This window comes from Anomaloglossus baeobatrachus, chromosome 9 (genome assembly GCF_048569485.1).
Source record: "Anomaloglossus baeobatrachus isolate aAnoBae1 chromosome 9, aAnoBae1.hap1, whole genome shotgun sequence".
In the NCBI taxonomy this organism is placed as follows: Eukaryota; Metazoa; Chordata; class Amphibia; order Anura; family Aromobatidae; genus Anomaloglossus; species Anomaloglossus baeobatrachus.
The window spans coordinates 133971642-133980095 of record NC_134361.1 but is presented as its reverse complement, the minus strand read 5'-3'; positions in this window follow the sequence as shown (position 1 = coordinate 133980095).

Genomic DNA, 8454 nt, shown 5'->3' with positions numbered 1-8454 from the left:
TGATTGGCATGGAAAAGATACGAAATCTACTGCTTAATATGCCAAAAGCATTCTCGACAACTCTTCTAGCTCTGCATAGACGATAATTAAAAATGCGTCTTTCAACATTCAAGCCTGTAAGTGGATATGGCCGTAACAAATTACGTAGTAATGGAAAGGCCTCGTCCGCCAAAAAAACAAAATTTAAATTTCCAATGGTATTTTGGTTTGTGGGTAATTGGAGTTGATTTTGTTTGAGCCGTAATGCAAACTCCGTATGTTCAAATACCCCACCATCAGAAACTCGGCCATTCATGCCGATATCAATGTACAGAAAATCATAAGTTGCGTTGACAACCGCCATAAGGATAATGCTGTGGTAGCCCTTGTAGTTGTAATAATATGAGCCAGAATTATGTGGCTGCATTATCCTTATGTGTTTGCCGTCAATAGCGCCACCACAATTAGGGAATTGCCATAATAGGTTGAATGTATTAGCAATTTTGTCCCAATCAGTAGGACTATTTGGCAAATGCATGTAGTCATGTAAAGCATGTGCTATTGCCAAACATGTCTCTGGAATTAATGAGCTAAGTAGAGAGCGGGACACTGCTGATGAATACTGAAGGTCAGTCAAACTGCGTCCTGTAGCCAAGAATCGAAGAGTCACCCCCAAACGCTCGTCTACAGGTACTGCCTGACGCATTACTGTATTATTGCGCTGGATATAAGGGCGGACTTTCTCTAAAAGGTATGAGAACGAGCTTTCCGACATGCGTAAGTAGTTTCGAAAGTCATGTGGGTTATGCTCTTGTAGGTCTCTTACAAGGTGCATGTGAGTATAGCGTTGTCTCTCTAGTAGCCATTTGCGTGCCCAAATTCTTCTTTTTCTTGTTCGGCATCGCATGTCATGATCCTCGGCAAGTGCAAGGGCTCCTCCGGCTACAAGCATGGCAGCTATTACGGCATTTTCCGGCTCACTACGCATATTTAGCCTGTATAACAGAGAATAATATAGTATTTGTTGTGGTATTTTCTAATAAAAACTTTTTGGGATAATAATAGCAAAATTTTATTTGGATCGCACAATAAAACCCCTTAACAAATATGATTATTATTCTTATTGGTCACAGTAATGTTTGACGTCTTTTAACCGTTACACTTTGGATGCCAGCAATCTTGATTAACATACAATTATGGATAATATAATATATCTAACTGTAATGTATTAAAGAAACACAAATACAGTCATGATATTGGCTAGTTAATAAATTAAGATAAACCCCATTTAATTCTACAACAATATTTAAATGTTATAATACAAAGGAAGACATAAATCCTATAAAAAAGGCCAAATATACAACAATTATAGTAAGAAAAAAAAAAATATAATTAAAAAAAAAAAAACTCACATGCGAAGTTTATCTCACAGACGAATGACGCCTAACTAAACGCCGGACACGGAGGCAGCAGGACACGTCCAAAACCGACGAAATGAACCTAGGAAATGAACCCACCAAATGGATAAACGCTAAAAGGATGTTAGCGTATTACATATATTATGGTCCAATCATGGAGCAGATGCGTTAGCAAATAGGAAACAAGTAGGCGTATTGAACATTTAAACCACCATACACGCCCGTATCGATGATGACGCAAGAGGCAACAATTTTTAAAGTCGCTTTAGTAGTGTCACACGTAACGTTAAGTATGTTGAAAGGAACGAGCAACGATAGTTACAAAGAAATTACAACGATTTTTGGGAATTAGGACCCGTGTAGCCGATTAGCGATAAATCACGCTTTTGCGACGATTTTACATCGCTGAACGCTGTTACACAAAGCTATATCGCTAACGATTGCGGAAGTGCGTCACCAAAACCGTGACCCCAACGACAAAATTCCGGCGATATCGCAGTGTGTAAAGCCCGCTTTAGACATCCCTACCACTAGTGGTATCTGTGAGAATGGGGATAGCTGAAAGTCTGAGGTCAGCTTGAAGGCACCAGTTTACCGCTATCCCCATAGTCGCTTGTGATATAGACTTTATGTGGAAATTGCTGATAATAAAGTGCAATTAAAAGGAGAATTTGCTGTTATACAAACTGTACATTGTATCAAAGTGTCATATCTTCAGTGTTATGCAATCAAAACATATAATAAAATATTTACAACAGCATGTGAGGTGCATTTACTTCTGTGATGTATTGTATATACACACACAGACACACTCTGCATATGCTTTGCTTAAATCTAGGGCTGGAGCAGGATGGCTGAATCCTGGCTGTTCGGAATTTACAACTGACCTTTTAACATGAACATTCTGCCCAGACTACAAGTCTGCTCCTAAAATTGTGATTTAATTTACCAATAAAGAATGCACTTTGAGTGGGAGTCTGGGTCTATCAATGATGAGGAAGCTTTGTATTTTCCATTTACCAGGATAAAAAAAAACATATCTGAAGGTCAAGTAATGTATCATACTGTTTTATCAAATATGAAAAGTTAAAGGTAATAAGTCATCAAAAAATGAACTATTGTTTAAGCCAAGTATTATATTAAACAAATTATTTTGTTTATGGCACCATCCATACGTACAAAAATAACCTAATATTAAGCTGACAGAGTTCAGTAGTCAGTTCATTCTCATCAGAGGTAGAATTATATTGAAAGGTAACATGTATGTATAGCTAATACAGAATTAAACCATTCGCAAGTGGTTGTGGTTACCGCTCATCTTCTCCTCCTCCCTGCACAATAACCTATGCACTGATCACAGAGCATAGATGGAAAATTGTGCCATAAAAGTAAAGTCAGATACTTACGCCATCTATTGTCACTGTGGACACTATAAAGCATATCTCCAGATACTGCTAACAGCAGCTCAGACAGTATAGCCACCATCATAATCAATAGACAGCACAATAACAACATCTACCATCTTCTACCATCTCAAAACTAAAACAGATCAGACTTCAGCAATCTGACTCTGTGATTGACAGCCTATGCCGTATAGGTATGTGTATAGAAATCACACAAAGACAGGTGTCAATAACTGATTTTATCCACCCACTTGACTGAAAAGCCCAAATGTGCAAAATGTAAATCAGCAAAACTACAAACTTAAACCCTGTGTGACAGGTCCAAGTTGACTCTTTTTGGACATAATTGTATACAAGTAGTCAGGGCCGGCTCCAGGTTTTTGTGGGCCCCGGGCGGAAGAGTCCCAGTGGGCCCCATAAACACGCAGACACACACACATACACAGATACGTACATATAGATATTTAAAGACAAACTCACAAAATACATTTAAACAGACAAATCTATACAGTCATATACACTGACATACATAGATACACATCATACATGCCTATAGACAGACACACACAGCTCTGCTGCATACAGACACACACACTGCTCTGCTGCATACATACAGAGACACACACACTGCTCTGCTGCATACATAGGGACAGACACACACACACTGCTGCTGCATACATACATACATACAGACACACACATACTGCTCTGCTGCATACATACAGGCACACTCACACTGCTCTGGTGGCTTTTCCTCTTTTGAAAAAGCCAGCCGCCGATTATTCAATCTCGTATTCACTGTTTCCCCTGCCCACTGGTGCCTATGATTGGTTGCAGTCAAACCCGCCCCCACGCTGAGTTACAGCTGTATCACTGCAACCAATCACAGCCGCCGGTGGGCGGGTCTATATCGTGCAGTACAATAAATAAATAAATAATTAAAAAAACGGCATGCGGTCCCCCCAATTTTGATACCAGCCAAGGTAAAGCCACACGGCTGAAGGCTAGCATTCTCAGGATGGGGAGCACCACGTTATGGGGAGCCCCCCAGCCTAAAAATATCAGCCAGCAGCCGCCCGGAATTGCCACATCCATTAGATGCGACAGTCCCGGCTCATCCCAAATTGCCCTGGTGCGGTGGCAATCGAGGTAATAAGGAGTTAATGGCAGCAGCCCATAGCTGCCACTAAGTCCTAGGTTAACCATGGCAGGCGTCGAGATACCTTCCATGATTAACCTGTAAGTGAAAGTAAATAAACACATACACCCGAAAAAATCCTTTATTTGGAATAAAAGACAAAAAAAACACCCTCTTTCACCACTTTATTAAAATCCCCAAATACCCCTCCAGGTCCGACGTAATCCATGAGGTCCCGCATCCAGCTCTGCTACATGAAGCTGACAGGAGCAGCAGTAGAACACCGCCGCTCCTGTGAGCTCCACGCAGCAACTGAAGTGAATCGCTCTGTCAGCGGGGACATCACTGAGGTAATGCCGGTGTGTGTGTGTGTGTGTGTGCGGTGAAGATGTGGGCGGTAATGTCGGGATGTGTGCGGTAATGTCGGGATGTGTGCGGTGATGTCGGGATGTGTGCGGTAATGTCAGGATGTGTGCGGTGATGTCGGGAGGTGTGCTGTGATGTCGGGAGGTGTGCGGTGATGACGGGAGGTGTGCGGTAATGTCGGGATGTGTGCGGCACTGTCGAGAGGTGTGCGGAGATGTCGGGAGGTGTGCGGTGATGTCGGGAGGTGTGCGGTGATGTCGGGAGGTGTGCAGTGATGTCGGGAGGTGTGCGGTGATGTCGGGAGGTGTGCGGTGATGTCGGGATGTGTGCGGTGATGTCGGGATGTGTGCGGTGATGTCGGGAGGTGTGCGGTGATGTCGGGAGGTGAGCGGTGATGTCGGGATGTGTGCGGTGATGTCGGGAGGTGTGCGGTGATGATGAGGGCTCTCTCTCGGCTAAAGAAAACTTATTTCACTGGAATCCGTGGCCTTTATTATCACACTTTTTGAAACGCAAGTGTGAAACTAGCTAAGGGACGGCAGCCACAGTTTCCTGCCGAGGACTGCGTACCCCGGAACCCCCGGGGGCAGCAGAACTGAAGGAGAGTGGGCAGGGCCTGGTGGCAGCTGAAGTGAGGAGGCTGAGTGGGCCCCCCCAGCTCTCCAGGGCCCCGGCATTTGCCCGGGTATGCCGGGTGCTGACGCCGGCCCTGCAAGTAGCTAACAGGGCTTTTTTCTCCTTTGTTGCTGTTCCTTAATTGAAGGTAACCTTCAGGCCGGCTTCTCACTTGCGAGTTTCTCGCAGTAGTGCAATGCGAGAAAATATTGCATTGCACTCAGACACATGTTATTCAATGAATCAGCTCTCATCTGCGATTTTTTTCTCACTCCAAATCGGACTGAGAAAAAAATTGCAGCAAGCTGCTATTTTAAGAGTTTCTCGTGCGAGTCTCTCCAATGCAACTCTATGGGAGCCTGAAAAAAATGGATGTCACACGGACCGGCACTCACACCATCCTAGTGACATCCGTTTTTCTAAATACATTTATCGCATGTGTCACAAAGCACTGGAAATGAGTGAGGTCTCATAATGTCGGTCAATCTCTACCTCTGTCAGTCGGTCTCTCCCTCTCGGTCTCTATTCTCTCTCTGTCGGTCGGTCTGTCAGTCAGTCTCTCTCTCTGTCGGTCTCTCTCTCTCTCTGTCCATGTTGGTCTATTCCTTCCCCCCCTCTCTCATACTCATCGATCCCCGATCATCAGCGCGGCGCTGCACGGCGTTCACACTGCTCCGGTGGCTTCTCCTTTTTTGAAAAAGCCGGCCGCTCATTATTCAATCTCGTATTCCCTGCTTTACCCGCCTACTGGTGCCTATGATTGGTTGCAGTCAGACACGCACCCAAGATGAGTGACAGCTGTCTCACTGAAACCAATCACAGCTGCCGGTGGGCGGGTCTCTACTATGCAGTAAAATAAATAAATAAATAATTTAAAAAAAACGGCGTGCGGTTTCCCCCAATTTTAATACCAGCCAGGGTAAAGCCACACGGCTGAAGGCTGGTATTCTCAGGATGGGGAGCCCCACGTTATAGGGGAGCCCCCCCAGCCTAACAATAACAGCCAGCATCCATCCAGAATTGCCGCATCCATTAGATGCAACAGTTCTAGAACTCTACCCGGCTCTTCCAGTTTTGCCCTGGTACGTTGGCAAACGGGGTAACAAGGACTTAATGGCAGCAGCCCATAGCTGCTACTAAGTCCTAGATTAATCATTGCAGGCATCTATGAGACACCTACAATGATTAACCGGTAATTTAAAGTTAATAAACACACACAGTGAAAAAATCCTTTATTTGCAATAATAAACACGAACAAATACCCTCATTCACCACTTTATTAAGCCCCAGAAACCCCTCCAGGTCCGACGTAATCCACGGAGGTCCTGCGTCGCTTCCAGCTCTGCTACATGAAGGTGACAGGAGCTGCAGAAGAACACCGCCACTCCTGTCAGCTCTACGCAGCAACTGAGGTGATTAGCGACATCAGCGATGATGTCACTCAGGTTACTTGTGGCCGACGCTGAATCCTCTAACAGTGACAGCAAGTCTCCAGAGTGACAGCGATGAAGTCACAGGTGAGTTGCGGTCTCGGGGGGAGGATCCAGCTAGCCGTGGGTAGACTGAGTGACGGCAGCGCTAATCACGCTACTCACTTCAGTCACACAGGGGATTAGCGGTCACCGGTGAGTCCTTCACGGGTGACTGCTAATCAAGACGCGACACACAGACAGAGCCGCAGGATGACAATGAAGTCGGTTGAAGTACATCTGACTTCATTCTGATCGTGAGGCTCTATCTGTGTCTGCTGTCAGCAACTATTCAGCTCTGCTGAATGGCAGATGACATAGAAAAAAAGGATCCCATATGCATCAAACACGCATTACACACGCTCTGCTAGTCATTAAATAATTTAAAAAAAGCATCGCACTTGCATTGCACACTGATCTAACATGAACTAAAATCGGACGAGTTTTTTTCAGGCAAGTCGGACCGATTTTACACGCATAAGTGTGTTTCCAGCCTCAGACAGAGATTTTATGGAGGATAGCCACACAAAATTTCCTACCTTAATGACAAGGGCCCTACTACATCTGTGGTTTGCAGTTCTTTTGGTCCAATCACAAGATATCAAAAGACCATTTTTCAACGTCTTTCCAATTAGAAGAATATCTTTCTTCCTCTTTGACTGCTGACTGCACACCAGAAAAATTACAAAAAACTGAATGAAAACCCCCACAACAAAAAAAAGACGAGGTCGCAGTAGAGGTGTGGTTATGGTTATTGAGATCGAAGTCAGCCAAAGGAAGACAATCCACCGATCTTGATTCGAAAACAAAAAACATCTTTGATATTGTTCTAATCAGTTCATTTTCTCAGTCTGACCATTAGGGCACTTTTCCACTTGCATACAGCTTTTGATGTGAGAGCATTGGAAGCAATATGCTAATGTCGCGGGCGGGGAGGAGGGTGTCAGCACACCGCGCCCACCCCTTCTGCTCGGGTCCGGCAGCTGCTCAGTGGTGGCTCGAGCTGTGGGCCGGATCCCGGGGTTTCTCGAGCGACACTCCTCGCCCGTGAGTGAAAGGGGGGTTTTGTGGTTGGGTGTGGGGATTGTTATAGTTCGTGACGCCACCCACGGTTGTGGTGATTTCACCACCGCTGCTCAATATGGGGATCCCGGGGATGGTGATGCGGAGCAGCCAGTTGTTGGGTTGCCCCTCCGTGGGTAGGGGTTGGTGATCCCGGGGCCCAGTGGGGTACAGGGGCGCAGGGGCAGCACTGTGCCTTGCGGCACTGAGGTACTCACTCAGCCAGTAAACACGACACAGTTCTCGGTAAACAAACGGCTGGTTGGACGGGTCCCTCGGATGGTTCACGGTGCTGCGGTTCCCTGCAGTTAGCGGTGACGGTCTCTTCCCTGCACCTTTGAAATGTCTGTTTGGTAGCGGTGGATTCCCACCTGTTACCCGCTCCCCGACTGCAATCTGTGCCGGAGGAGCTCCACACTTTGCCCGCAGGCGCCGGCCCTGGGAAACTGGTGCCTTGGCGGTGGCGGTGTTTCCCCGTTGTGGTTGGACCTTTGCCGTCAATCAGGACTTGCTTGTTGGGAGATCTGCGTCCCCTTCACTAACGGATTTAGCAATGTATAGCGACTCCAAGCCTTGCTGGGATCCGAAAAGCCCCTGCCTTGGTGCTGACTGCCCTTCGTATACTGCTCCAGACCCCCGGATACACACAGCCTCCGTGGCCCTTCCAGCAACCTCCGGACAGTCCCACTGCAGACCTTCACCACTGTCTGCTGACCTTGCTGACTCCGTCTGGGCACAAAGCCACAGACCAACTTCAGGCTTTCTGTCACTTTCACTGCTGTTTCACTTCACTCTAGCTCCCTCCTGAGCTACACTCTGTTCACCTCCTACTCCTTTCTCCTCCCTGGCTGAACAACCTGGAACTTCCTGCCTCCAGAGCTGTGAGCTCCTTGGTGGCGGACACCAACCGCCTGGCTCCACCCCCTGGTGTGCATCATCAGCCTCTGGAGGAAGGCAACAAGGATTTGTGGGTTAGCTGGTGTACCTGCAGGGAATGTGGGGTG